This window comes from Lutjanus erythropterus, chromosome 1 (genome assembly GCF_056507025.1).
Source record: "Lutjanus erythropterus isolate fLutEry1 chromosome 1, fLutEry1.hap2, whole genome shotgun sequence".
In the NCBI taxonomy this organism is placed as follows: Eukaryota; Metazoa; Chordata; class Actinopteri; order Lutjaniformes; family Lutjanidae; genus Lutjanus; species Lutjanus erythropterus.
The window spans coordinates 46,746,874-46,760,962 of NC_139317.1; the positions used below are offsets into that span (position 1 = coordinate 46,746,874).

Below are 14,089 nucleotides of genomic sequence, written 5' to 3' on the forward strand. Positions count from 1 at the left end.
AGAGATATGGAGACTCATAGTAAAGCTGGATCACGTGTTGTACCCACATAATCAAGCTTCACTACAGAAGTTCATTCTATCTATTCATTTTGAAATATAGTTGCAGTATTTTTGTTTTGCTGTGAGTTGGTGGTTGGCACTGCTTGTCCAGTGACTCAGCATTTTATGTTTCTGGCAGCTGTGTCCTTATGTGGGCCTTGTGCAACAACATTTTCATATTCTTATCTTAACTTTATCTTACATTTTTCAAATGATGTGAACATGTCACATCAGATTTAGCAAAAAATCCTAACATTAGATATTGTTAATGGTCAGCCTGTGTGTAATTCACTACACATTCATAATACATAATACATATTCATCCTGCCCCATATGTCATGAAGAGTACCCTTATGAAAATGACAAAAATAGTAAAAGTAACAACTTTGTAAGTTTGGTGACTGAGCTCTTGCTTTCAGAGATACAACTCCACGTGAAGGTGTATTTTAAACAACAACCAACAGGCCTGACAGTAGCCCATTTAAATTGATGATGATATTGTGAGACTATAGACGCATCCAGTGACCACTTTGAGTATTTCACGATCTTGCGGCACCGCCATTACTGTGATGGCACATTGTGTCCATCACTCTCTGTGTCTGCTGGTTGTGTCTAGAAGGGAAACCAAACTTTGTGAGACTCTCGCGAGATTTTTGATAGTCAGAATGTTCACTCTGGCGAGATCTTGCAGGTCTGGGGTTTCCTTCTAGACACCTTGTCTGCTGTTGCCTGCTAACAATGACAACATGAATAACTGGACTGACGACATTAAACAGCTCAGAAACTCATGAAGGTGCCTTTTAGGATGGTGATAAAATCATTCAAATGTTACAAAGTTTTTAGACATTGGTTGTGACAACACCCAGAAATGGATGATGGAGAAGAGAAGAAATGAACCACCTCTACCACACTTAAGTGATGAAGTACTGCATGTGTATTAAAATATATATATGAATTCAAATTTTTCATCAGGTATTCAAGATGTTCAAGAACAAAGTTCCTTTCAGTTAATATTTTTGATCAACTATGACACATGGTGGTCCTCCGTACACTCAGTGAATCTCTGCAGAGTAAGAGAGAGACAAGGACACTCCTCATCAAGTAAAGCTTTGTATATTTTGTATTCCGATTTTTTGCAACTGTTGGAGCAGCTGAGCTGCACAGGTTCTTCCCGACCTCCTAGATATCATTTATTTATTCATTTATTTTTTAAAATTTTTATTTAATGTTAAAAGAGAAAGAGCATACAAAATAAGTGACAGACAGTTGCACAGAGATGCTGTAACAGCCAAAAGCTCTTATGCAAGTAAGACAAAGACAAACAACAAAAAGAAAAGGAGAAAAAAGAAAACAAGAGTAAGTAATATAAAACAGACCAACTGGAGGACACAAGATGTATTCAAGCTGTATTCAGTCCTGATATATGTGGTAGGGGTGTGCATGTGGTTAGTGTGTGTGTGTGGGTGCGTGCATGTGGTTAGTGTGTGCGTGTGTGTGTGTGTGTGTGTGTGTGTGTGTGTGTGTGTGTGTGTGTGTGTATTTGCGTGTCTTACGTTTATACTCTCCTCCTCCAGCTCAACCAAAGGAGTGAGTAAAGGAAAGAAATGTGGGGAGAGAAAATCCAAACAAACAAACAATCAAACAAACAAGCAATCAAACAAACAAACAAGCAAACACACAAAAAAGAAATGAAATTAGATTGACACGTTCTATATATTGAATACACAAAGGAAAAACGAGGAGAAAAAAAGAAGAAAAAACAATGCAATTACATTTACCTCCTGACAGGCTGCTTAGGTGAGTTTACTTGTCAAAAGTAACCTTACATAAAAAGCATAAAACTAAAACTAAAACTAAAATAAAAATTGTAAACTTCTTATGTTGGGTCACATTTATTCGTGCTCATCCTATAGGAAGACGCCACTGCAGCAATGGTGGTTTGTTAACTTTCGGTACTCGTCTACAGCCTATGAATACTTTTATCATTATATTATAATTCTAATTTCAAACAGGATACTGTCAGCATAATTATGAAGTGTAATTTTAGGATTTTCAAACTCCAAATTGCTTCAAACTAAGGAAACATACAACCATGTGTGGAAAACAAGAAAATTAGTGAATGCAGAAAGTTACAAATCTTATTAGAACATATCTGTTCATATGAAGGGTTCTTGCATGAGACCCCTTTTGCCTGTTTTATGTGTGTTATGATCTGATTTCTGTTTTTTTTTTTTTTTTTTTTACAAAATTGTGACGCATTAAATATTAAAGAAAAGTTTTTCTGTGTTTATTGGAGGACTTCATGCTGTTAACTGACAGTCTTGCTTTGAGTAAGGGCGACTCATTGCAAGGACACTGTGGTGGACTGGTGACCTTTTCAAGCTGCTGCCCTCCTTGTAATCTTCTTCCCACAGCATGCTCTAAGTTAAAATTCAGCTGGAATGAAATGAACAAAAAAACACAAACAACAAAATAAAAGGAGCGTGTATAATCAGTTTCATCTTGCAATTTCAGTTTAGGTCACAGAATGCTTGTACACAATACAAATGCATGACAAATTAAGCAAGGATGCCAGCATTACTGTGCAGACGGTGTTTCCAAAATCCCCATGAGATGCAAATGTTTCAAAGGTGGCAGCTTATTCAAATTAGCTGTCCTGTGTTTCAAAAGCAAAGGCACAGTTCTAAACAGAGAATAATTAAAAAAATTAGATGAACTGTTTTTGAACTGATTTACAGGAAACTATTAATGTTTCCCATTTATCAAAGCCTGCACAAACCAATGGCAATGTCACGTCAAGATAATTCACTCACACCCAGATGGTCATAGTGGCCATAAACACACACACTGAAGTGAAGGACATGTTGACACCAGGTGGTGATCAGCAAGGATTAAGATAAGAAGTGTGATATTGGATGATTATGCAAGACCATGAATTGCATTCAATAACAACATTTGTTACTGACATTGCCAATGTTGTTGAAAAAAATAACTTAACACGCCGTGAAAATCTAGTTTTGCTGAGGTCCAGTAATAAACTACTTCACCGTTCTGCAGTGAAGTTTCCCACAGAACCCCCTGACATCTGTGTTGGCTGTGGGTACAGGTACAACAAAACACATTTCTGACAACACTGTGATGTTGGATGTGATGACAGATAAAAAAAAACGCCTGAAGGGACAGGGACAGTACACCCCAAAATCAAAAATACATATTTTTCCTCTGGCCTGTAGTGCTATTTATCCATCTAGATAGTTTTGGTGTGAGCTGCAGAGTTTTAGAGATATCTGCCGGAGAGATGTCTGCCTTCTCTCCAATATAGTGGGACTACATGGCACTCAGCTTGTGCAGCACCAAAAAATACATTTGAAAAATTCAAAGCCAGTGTCTCTTTCCAGAAATCATGAGCCAGTTATTCAAAATAATCCACAGACCCTGTTGTTTCACATAGGAACTACTTTGATTCTGCAGCATAATCTGCTGAAACTACTCTCTTTCTACTAGAAACAAAGTAGTTCCTATAAAGCTGCTTACAAGGTCAGTGGGTTATCTTGATTAACCAGATCATGATTTTTGGAAAGAGACACTGATTTCATTATTGAATTCCACTATATTCAGGAGAAGAAGATTTTGGGGTGAACTGTCCCTTTAGGTTACCCTTTAAATTTCTCGTCTTCTAAAATATCTGATGTACAGATAGTGTGATGTCACTGTGACATCATCTGATGATATGTCCAAGGATACTGGAATGCTGCAAGCGATTTTGAGCTGAATAATGACAAAATATTAGATTAAACTCTGTGCTTCCCAATATCATCCTCTCTGAAAAATATGAGGGGACCAAAAAAACCCAAATGAAAGATGCAAAATTTGATTGGAACATATGTGAATAACCATAAAAGTGAAAGTGAAGGTTACAAGGTTCATTTGTGTATCTATTTACAACACATGGCTGTACATTGGGATGGTGATTGTAGTCCCACTTTATGCTACTCATAAAAACAAAAATCTATACAATATATATAAAAAGCATATATAGTAAATAAGTGAATAAATTACAATTTATACAAATAAAACAATTTTAATAGAGGAATGTGGAGGAGTTGAGGAGTCTCACAGCCTAGTGGTACAACAACTCTGGATACTATCCAGATAGATAGCAGTGGATACTATCTCTTTACAGACAGCAGCAGAAATATGATTGGTCACCCCAAGGGCCACCTTATTATCCTCAAGTATCATGGGTTGTCTGGTCAGTGAAGGGGAGAAACCTTAGTTTGGACCAACTGTTTGATGCGCATTTTTAAATGTGCATTGTTTCCTTTTGTATGTAGCATAGTTTTATTTTTGTACAAGGTTATTTACTTAAATAATAAATCATGAAAATAAAAATATTTTTCATCATGGAGTGTGGAGAATGAATTTAGGAGTCTGGGGAAAGAGGTACAATTTCTTGTTTTAGAAGTGAAAGAATAAATTATGCAAACTTTCAATTATATTTTTCTGGTGCAACTCTCTTGTGTTGTGATTGGTAGGATTATTATTTTGTTTTTTTGCAATTCAAGAGTTGAAAGTTTTTTTATTGAGACAATTATTAATCATTTATCATTCTGACTTACAGTATAGGCCTTTCACAGCATTACTCTCGATGTTTTTTTGTTTTTGTTTTTTTTTTTTTTGGGGGGGGGGGTAATTATTTTTTAAATTAAAAGGAATGAAAGAAATTGCATTATATCGTAATGTTAGTAGTTGAAGTAGCTATAAAAATGGATATATATGCATGTGTGCATGCATTCATGCCGCCCCTGCAAGTTAGTGCCCTTGGGTTCACCCTCGTCAAAAAAGTCTGTGCATACCCCTGCTGCATACTGACCATTTGTTGTAAAGATTTATGTGCAACTGAACAGACCAATTCTATTCCAAAAGTGAAGTCTGTTTTCCAAATCAAAAGGTTGCTCACCTGCATCTGATTTAAATTACCACTGCTCTCATGCACACACATACAGAGCCACACACAGCCTAATGTAGATGAGACTTGTCATGCTGAGTTACTGTGACAGGCTGACAAAACAAAGTGACATGCACATACACACATGGACAGACAGCAGTACACACTGCTGGTCTCTTCCCTGTCTCAGAGGGATTGTATTTATTTTCTCTTCTCCTTGTATACAGCTGCTGTGTGCTGTATTATTAATACGTATACATGCACTAGAGGAGGGCTTGGCCTCATTCCGTCACTGGCAAACTTCCTGCTACAGTATCACAGCGACCCAGCACCCCCTCCCGCGCTCTTGTCTCCATCACAGGGTGGTGCCACTTCTTTTCACTGCCATCTCAGCATGCCGGGGTCGGCAGCAGCTGATGTCTGAGGCCACATCCATCATCCATCTCCCATTACTGCCTGTAGTACCTGTGTGACTGGCCTGGTTGTTAGGAGGTTAATGATGCACCAGAACCAGCCAGTAAACCGACTCTCTGCAGACACTGTGATTTACTCAGGCAGATTCTGACACATCATTCAAACTTTCAAACTAAGTTTAACTTAAGGGTCTGAGTGCAAGTCAAACAACCTGAACCAGGAAATGAGCTTCTTTTGTGAGGGTTTTCTTTTTGTTTTGTTCTTTTTTTCTACCTGGGTCCTTGCCAAAAGAGCAAACAGCTTCCCATTAAAGTCTCCTAATACTGAGTCCATGTAGTGTCCACACTAATGCTGATACTGATTTGAAAATAGCTCTTTCAGTGGCTGCTACTTCAGCCTTCCACCCACACAGAGTTGATATACCCCTTCAGCTAAAACAGAGCTTTAGAAGTTGCTCTTTGGACTCAGAAAACAGATCTGTTAAAACAAGATGTACGGTCTACTACATTTTCATCGATCTTGCTCAATTTGTATTTCACTTTCACCATTCACTTTCTGCAACGCCGTTTTCCTGTGAATCTCCAGCAGTGTTTTGTGGACTGAAAAACTAAACCTGACCTTCAGTCGTAGATAATGATTTTCATTTTTGGGTGAACTATCCCTTTAAAGACACCGACAGATAAAGTGAATAACACTGATCATCTCATTACAATGGCTGTCAAAGGTTGGGCTGTATAAGGCAGCAAATGAACAGTCAGTTGTTGAAGTTGATGTGTTGGCAGCAGGAAATGGACAGCGTGAGGATCTGAGTTTGATGTCTAGATGATCGGGTCAGAGCATCTCCAAAACGGCAAACCTCCACTTGTTGGGTGTTCCCAGCATGCAGTGGTTGTAAGAGTTGTCAAAGGAAGGACAACTTGGTGCCAAGAGTCATTGATATGTGTGGGGAGTGAAGGCTAGCCGTCTGGTCCAATCCTACGGAAGAGCTACTACAGTGCAAATTGCTGGAAAGTTAATTCAGTTATTTTATTCATTTTGCCTTTATTTAACCAGGATGTCCCACTGAGATTAAAAATCTATTTTACAAAGGAGACCAAGGACACGGCCATGTTAGCAGCCAATCACAACATATATATAAAAACTAAAACCCACACAATAAAACAGTAACAGCTAATCAAACATAGTGGCCTCTCAAGAGAAGCAAGCACATGTCTACATCACCACATTTTTTTTATGATACCCTTAAATTTATCATTGGATATGAGTGTCTAATTTAAGACCTTCTTGTCGATTGTTCCATGCCCATGGTGCATAGTAGGAAAATGCAGTCTTGCCTTTATCAGTAACCTATGGTACATTAAAAAATAACCACATGGAAGAGTATAGCTGGTAACTGCCAGAGTTGACACATCACTTTTTAGATGAAGAAATGATGTTCTTCTTCTCTGTTGAAGTCCTCAGACATTTTCTTCTTTGTTGAAAGTTTGCAAAGTCAACTGTGCACATAACAAGTCACTTTCTGAGCAGGTCTCTCTCTGTTGTCTGAGTCTCTTCCAGGTAGCATGTAAACACAGATGTGAAGGTATTGTGAGATCTCATATATCTTGTGTCGCGCCGCAGTTTTAAAATTGATCACCATTCACTTCAATCATACTGGATTTGGCTGCAACGATATGATACGATGCGATACGATACGATATACTTTATTGTCCCCATAGGAAAATTTGTTTTGGACTCGAATGCTGCACACAACATGCCTCTACACATGCTGTTTTGTCCTGAAGCTCTGGGAGTGTTTTGTGAACTGGAAATCTTCACCCATCCTCACAGGGGTGAGTATTTACACACTTCTGTGTTGTTGTGTTCTGTTTTGGATGCTGTTTTGCAGATGAACTCTTTATGGTTTAGGTAGCCATATTTAAATACAGAAGGTTTGGCTGACTTCTCCTCCAACACAGCCAAAATTTATAAATGAGTCATGAGTTATTGGTTTCATTTGAAGCAGGAGACATCCAATCATAGTAATGATGCTAACATGCGCATCAGACAGTACACAGGCAATTTAGTGAAATACCCACAGTTGTGGTCCTGATCGGTCTTGAAATAAAATGTAGCATCACCTTTGAGACCGAGTAAAAAGTAAAAATGCGGACCAGATGAGACCTCCAGCTTTCAGACTGGTCTCAAGACTACAACTGATCTTGATTACTACATTGGTGGTGAATAACGAGTATGTACTGTATGTAAGCTGGTACCAGCAGGTTGAGTGCAGTCGAGTACATGGATTTGTAGCACTGAATGGTCTTGGCCTCAGTACATTAAACAATGTTAATGATGGTCATAGAAATTGTTGGCTGTGTTGCCAACAATCAGAATGTTTCATCACAGAATACAGTACGTCAAAAAAGGTATACCAGTATCTCTAGTTTGGATGCACCCAAGCCCTTCTTTTAACAATCAAAAGTGTATTAGAGTTCCCTTTAATAAACTCCTTTCCACTGGAATAAGATTGCTGACTGAGTTAAATCGGTTATTTAAAGTTAAAAATGATCTGTATAGATCTGAATAGCTTGTCTCTAGCATGAGCCAAGTTGGATGTGGATGACAAACAGTGGCGGCTTACTGTACAGTAAACCACACTCCAAGAAGCACTCTGATGAGGCCCACTGCTCTCAGAAAATAAACCCAGGAACAAACTGCTTTCACTCACTCAGACATGAAAGAGCAGCGGCAGTGTCTGTGCCCACTGTGAGTCGGCAGCAGTCAGATCTCATGGCCACAGTAACACAATACACTCACCTCTGTACTGACATGTGAAAAGACCTTCACGTATGTGGTCCATCATCTTTTCAACCATGAAAGGATCTCTTCTTTTAAACACTGAATCTTGTGCAGAATATTGCTCTGCTGTTATGGCTACAGACATTCATGAATCCATTAGTGCAACAAGTGGATCTAATCTAATGGTAGAAGAAGAGATGGGGTGAGGTGAGGCAGGATCAAGAGCACAGGAGTTGCAGACATTTTTTACTTTGCAATGCCTCAAAAGCCAAGGTAAAATTAGTAAAATTAAAATATGACACAGGTCCATTTAACTATCCCAGGAAGTCATAGCAGCAAATCATCACTGACAAGGGTCTTGGACATGTTAAAATGTTTTGTTTTTTTTTTTGTCCCACCCTGTCATGATGACTGCTATGTTCAGTGTACAAATAAAACTATTTGTTGTTTGTGCAATATGCTGAGACATCAGAGATGTATGACATGACACCCAGATTTAATCGACCTGGGTTGGGCCTGCGTCAATGCAGGGTGTCTTGTGATAAATGGCCGAAACACCCAACGATGTCGAGGTCCACAACTGATGATGTGTCATGTAAGTATAGTGCTGAATCTTCAGAGATTGTAACACAGACAGTGTTTCTGCTGCGGCGCTACTCTTGGCAGCCAGGTCCTTCTAGACTGATAGACTGACTGTTTGCAGAAAAGGTTTGAAAAGAAGAAAAGGGCTATAACCAGGAAGCTCCTCCTTGTTCAGCAAGAAAGCGAGAAGGAGGGAGGGTGAGGGATAGAGAAAAGAGAGAGAAAGAGAGAGAGAGTGCACCAGAAAAAAAAGTGGCCTTCACCTAAGTTTTTCATGTGTGTGACATTCTACAAATATAGATACAGAAACTGAAGTGAAAGCTGTCATGTTGTTGATATAATGTTGGAAAAAAAACAGATGAGAGGCCATATCTCTAGATGAAGTGTCACTGCCGCCACATGTGAGCTGCATTGCTCACGTGTGCTATGGCACTTTTAAATAAAAGTCAGTTGGAATTGAAGCTATCACATTAATGTAAAGGCTGCAGCTGTGAAGTTAAATATGCACCAAGAAAAGTGAAATGCACCGCATGTCCACTTCATTTAGAATCATTGTGCCTCATGCAAGAACATTTTGATATTCTTATCTTAAAATTCTCTTACTTTTTTCATACGAAGGGCTCGTACGAACATGCCATGTCAGATTCAACAAACACTCCTAATGTCAGATAACTGTGTAAATGATCCACCTGTGTGTATTTGAATGCACATGCATGAGACTTGTAAATTAATATAATTAACTCCCCAATAATACCATATAAGGCTGCACTTCTTGCCGCATATGTCAGAAAGTGTTCATTCATGAAAATGGCATCAAAGAGAAAAAAAAAGAACTCCATGAGTTTGGATTATGATATCCTACTTTCAAAGATCCATAAATTTTCATTTTAACACCGTCTGGAGTGGAACTAAGGGCCTGATAAAAACCAAGAACAAGCAAACGGAGCACTGTTAATGCTGTGCTACCTGAGGGTCTGTCACTGAAATAAAGAGAAAATGTCTCAATATGACAATGGCTTCAAAGGGGAAAAAAAGCCTTGTCAGAGCAGGGCGATCGATGACTGCAACAGGAGGAGGAGTCAAAGAGAAGTTTTCATCACAGACACAGAGGACAGAATAAGTGCGGATGTTCCTCTGCAATGACTTCATAAAGATATTTCAATCAGGAGAGACTAAGAGTAAAAGGGAAATGGTTTATTGGCACATGCATGACATATATGAAACATGAACAGACTTTGGCGGTTAGACCCCATTGAGGTGAAACAATATGTATATACTATAAATATATATGAATGGGGGTGATGAAGCTGTAGAGAAGAGAACCCCCGGGGTCTAGACACTGGTGGTGGTGGTGAAGAGGTGCGAAGCAGAGACTGGTGAGGTGAAGTGGCTCTGGACTCCTGCTGCCTGGACTTGAAGATTGGAGGAGAGGGCGTCGGGGAGGATCGAGGTGAACATCTTGTGGCTACCTGGGTCCAATGACTGGAGGAGAGAGGGGTGGAGGAGGGTCGCGCTACTGACTGAATGACAACTGATGGAGCAAAAACAGAGGCGATTTAAAGTTTGGCAGCAGCAAATTGACTGGCTATCGCGACCGTGGCAAAATCTGATTGGATAGTAAAGACGAAGGTGAACGCCCACAAACAGCTGATTAGAGGGAATAGAAGGGGAGAGCTGGAGTAAAGGAAATTTATGAATGAAGGCAGTGTAATAGAAGGTCTTCCTGATTGAACTTACGCTGAGCTTCATATGACCAAAACACCCGACAACAGGTAATAATTGATCATTAAATTAATGATGTGAGGCTTTCTGTATTAATTTGCAATTAAATTATAATTTGAAATGCAGCCAAACAGGATAATGTCGAAATAATTGTGAAATGTAATTTACTTTTCAGACTCAAAATGTCTTCAAACTAATGAATTATACAGTCATTAGTGAAAAACTTTGGTATGCCAGCAGACTGACTGCACATGACTCTACAACAGGTCCAGACCTCATGAATTGTGTTTGTATCTGAAAGAAAATTCAAAATACGATAAGATAAGATAAGATAAGATAAGATAAGATAAGATAAGATAAGATAAGATAAGATAAGATAAGATGAACTTTATTGATCCCACACTGGGCAAATTCACTTATCACAGCAGCTCAAGCAGTACAGATAGAAAGTGACAATAAGTATTTATAAAAATTAAAATTAGTGAGTGCAACATGTTCTCTTAAATAACTCGTATGCACCACTTAAGAAGAAATCTGTTTGTTCAAGTGGTTCTTGCATGAGGCCCAATGTCAAATCAAAAAAGTAATTGTTTGTCAAACATTTGCCACAAAATCATAACATTTAATGATTATTAAAACTTTGCCTGTGAAATGGTTAAAATGCTGTAGCCTACAAGAAACCAGAAAACATTCTTCATTCTTCATATCATTACTAGTCTAACATAACCAGACAGCTCTCCACAGTACTTAGTGATGGAGAAAGGTCTGGCTCCACACATACGCATTCTGCTATAGGGGAAAAAATACCCACCCTGCCTTGTTTGCATTTCTTTAAACCAATCACAAACATCTTGGGCTGAGCTAAGCCCAGGACACAGTGATGCTGCTGCTAAATAGTGTGGAGAGGGAACATGTTTCCTGGGAACTTTGAAAATAGAGACGCAGATGCTGCAATGCCGCTTTGAGCAAGTGACCAATGGCAGGACTTATACCAGCAGTGTGCATCCAGTGACTCAGACTGTATCACAAGTATCTCTTGTGGCAGGTGCCAAATGTTGCACAAAGATTGTGGCTCTTTAAATAACAGTCCTACTATATCAAAATAACCAACATGTACATGACATTGAATCAACTGTCAGTTGATTTGATGTCACTTTTGACAATTGATGACACAAGCAATGTTCGAATTGTGCAAAGTCTTGTGTTTAAGTCAATGTACTGTACTGTAGAAACAGAGGAGACTGGTATTTACTGTGTGCGGACCTCCCTGCCCTGCCTGGGAAGCTCAGTCTAGAGAGACAAAATGTCTTTACAGTTGTGAGCTGTGTTAGCAGGAGAGTGAGTCAAGAACACTTGTACTGGCTGCAAGAAGTTGTAACTCGATTTAAAAATTGCTGTTTGCTCCTTCAAGGTGCACCTTTTTCATTATTCAAACTAAATATTAGGAATTACTCCACTTTTGGCTCCCCCGTGGCGCTTACAGGAAGCACAGTAATATCAGTGACAATAAGTTAAGCTGTTTGCCATTCAAAACAGAACTGGGAAATGGGAAACTCTCAGTTGCTATTGTGCTTTTTAGTGTGAAATCCAAGAAAAAAATCAGGCAGTTGGTGACTGAGCTTGAGTGTAATTCTGAGGATTAGAAGCATGTAGTACATAAAGTATGTGCCACGTTACAAAATGTCAGATTACTGCATCTAAGAAAAGTCAAGGTTAGGGACTACTTTTTGTTTCCACTTCAAGTGACATAATGTTACACATTATGTGCACATTAATTTCCAATTAATCTAAAAGCAGCATTAAGACATGTCTCAGCATTAAAATCCCTCAAAGTATGTAGTGGTAATGTTTTTTTTTCTTGTAATTGGTTAAGGTCAATATTGTATTAAAGGCCTTGTGCCATTCATTTTTATTTGAACTATCAAGGGAACCCCAGAAATATTAATAGAGGAAAAATGTTTTGCAAATGTGTAGTGACTAGTAGGGGGAACTACTATTGTAACTCCAAAGGTTACAGTGTTTTAGGCCACAGAAACAATGGCAGCTGGATTCACGAAATTATATGATAATCCATCTTACTAGGCTTCAAAATGATCCATTTGTGCCTGCAAAAACAGCACCAAAGGCTTTTCTCAATGTGAAAGATGAGGCAGCCCATGTAAGACATGATAGACAGATGTTTCATCCACTGCAAAGTGTTTTTTGAAGCCCTTTTCCAAACAGTTTCCAAATCATTCTGTGTGACAAACCATCTGGTCTTCATTGTGCACCTTTGACAGACTAATTATGTTTCATAATGTAACAGCGCTGTGATTAAAATTTTGGGGAGGTTTAAGGTCAAAAAACACACTTCATGTCACAGGGATAGGGAAAGATGAGGCTTTGACTTAAATTATTCACTCTTGTGAGATATTTTGCGATTCCCTTCTAGGCACAACAATTTTTACAGCCCGTATTCAAAAGGAAAATCATCATTTAGGTCATCTGTACAAGCAACTTATTTCAACCAATATTTACATTTACTGTTAAGCAGCGACCTCTAATGGCCAGAGTAATTATAACTGGAGCAAAGGAGGAAGTCAGGAGAGGTAGTATACAGAGTGAAAATCAAGAAGCAGTTTAGGGTGGATGGAAACAGAAAGTCAGTGTTGACTTATTTTAAAATTAAAAAAAGTTACTGAGGTTATGTCAGGCATGGGATTTATGTAAGTCATGATGTAATGCAACTCAAACCCTAATCTTTTCCTGAACCTAATCATTGGTGCCTAAACCTAAACAAACCTTGATCGTTTCACGTTTATTTGACTTACGTCATGTGTCTTACATAACATACTTTAGGTTCAGTGCCTGTCACTGCTGGTACTCTCCAATGATTATTCTGGGAGTCATTAGCAATCAACCTTTCTGTTGTTTAGATATGAAGATGTGTTGGTTTACAAAACCAGCTGCATGTATCCCATCCACACTGGTTGCCATTTTGGTGGCCATTTTTCTGTCACTTATTTTCACTGATGCACAACAACTAGATAGCTCAACTACAATGTATGACAATGAAAATTTCACTCTTAGTCATGTCTAAAACCCTTTGATTGGTCAGTTGTTTCTTTAACTGATGGAAAAATAGACATAAAAAAGAATAATAACAGACCCCACTGAACAAAAATGGGCAGTAATTCAGTAGTCTGAAACTACTATAATGCTCTGGAATAATGTTCTTTCAATTCGACATCCAGAACTCCAAGCAAACATTTTGCACAATTAAGACATACAGCAGACACTTTGCTCTGTTTAAGCAAAAACAGTATGTTGTTCCATTGCTTTGCTTGATTTCTAAGTTCGTCCTTGTTGCCTTCACATCCTGCTCTCTTACTGAACTGAACTCTAAAGTACAGAACAGTACGTGCTTGAGATGCCTCAATAATGCCACCAATTCTCTTGCAGTATCTGCATCTGCTCACCTGTCACAGCTGTTTACTCATACATTATTGGATCATCTCAGCAGAGAACAGCCCAGTCAAACACTCTCCATCCTTAAGGTAAATAAAGCTTCAAACTTAGAGAAAAACTACCAGCAGATAGAATGAAGCAAGAAATGGACAGCGG

General features: G+C 38.7%; 1 protein-coding gene across 1 annotated transcript in view; it reads right to left on the reverse strand.

Moving 5' to 3' along the window:
• adamtsl3 (ADAMTS-like 3) overlaps window positions 1-14,089 on the reverse strand; it is a 371,260-nt gene that overhangs the window by 134,901 nt on the left and 222,270 nt on the right. The gene's annotated exons all lie outside the window — the stretch shown is intronic.